The sequence below is a fragment of the Gossypium hirsutum genome, chromosome A10 (assembly GCF_007990345.1).
Source record: "Gossypium hirsutum isolate 1008001.06 chromosome A10, Gossypium_hirsutum_v2.1, whole genome shotgun sequence".
In the NCBI taxonomy this organism is placed as follows: domain Eukaryota; kingdom Viridiplantae; phylum Streptophyta; class Magnoliopsida; order Malvales; family Malvaceae; genus Gossypium; species Gossypium hirsutum.
In genome coordinates this window covers 62802759-62803742 of record NC_053433.1, presented here as the reverse complement: position 1 = coordinate 62803742, position 984 = coordinate 62802759, and the positions used below count along the sequence as shown (strand labels likewise).

Sequence of the window (984 nt, the reverse complement as noted above, 5' to 3'; positions counted from 1 at the left end):
TTTAATCTACCTCCACTTGCATCGCACTGCATTATTGAATGTACCTATGTAGAACCAAGTAAACCATCAATTTTTCTATTCAAAAGTTCTACCTGATTTGAAAACATAGTAACCGAGTCGACGTTAAAAACCCTGGATGCTTTTGTCGGCTTTGTCCTCATGACTTGCCACTGATAATTATTTAGTGACATCTCTTCTATGAACTCATAAGCCTCTTCAGGTGTCTTATTATTAATAGTGCCACCAGCAGCTGCATCAATCATTTGTCTGGTCAAAGGATTCAAACCGTTGTGAAAAGTTTGAACTTTGTAGCCAAAGGGGTAATCCATGGTGAGGGCACCTTCTCAATAGATCTTTGTATCTCTCCCATGCATCATAAAGTGTTTCTAAATCCATTGCACAAAAGAAGAGATATCATTCCTTCATTTAGCAGTTTTAGCCAACGAAAAATATTTAAGCAAAAATTTTTCGGTCTTTTGTTCCCAAGTGGTGATTGACCCTTGCGGTAATAAGTTCAACCACTGTTTAGCCTTACTCCTTAATGAAAATGGAATAACCGAAGGCGAATGACATCGTCAGAAACACCATTAATCTTAAAAGTATTGCAGAATTCTAGAAAATTTGCTAAATGAGTGTTTGGATCCTCGTTCTGCAAACCATCAAACTGAACAAACTGTTGTATCATTTGAATTGTGTTAGGTTTTAGTTCAAAATTATTTGCAGCAACAGCAGGTCTAACTATACTCGATTCAGTTCCTGTTAAAGTAGGTTTAGCATAATCATACATAGTACGAGGAGCAGGATCCTGATTTACTGGATTTGCAGCAACCACAGGAGGTAACGAATTATTCTCATTATCAGACATCTTCTCGGTTGTGGTATGGATATCGGCCTCTCGCTCTTCCTCTATTTATTGTAGACTTTTCCTTATTTCACTTCGGTTTCTGTGAGTTGTGCTTTCGGTTTCGCTATCAAAAAGTAGAG

At 37.6% G+C, this 984-nt stretch overlaps 1 non-coding gene across 1 annotated transcript; it reads left to right on the top strand.

Moving 5' to 3' along the window:
• Positions 1 to 322: 322 nt before the first annotated feature.
• On the top strand, positions 323 to 428 carry LOC121209156 (small nucleolar RNA R71). The gene has a single exon (XR_005904273.1). It is a non-coding gene; the product is annotated as a small nucleolar RNA R71 (small nucleolar RNA).
• Positions 429 to 984: the final 556 nt, after the last annotated feature.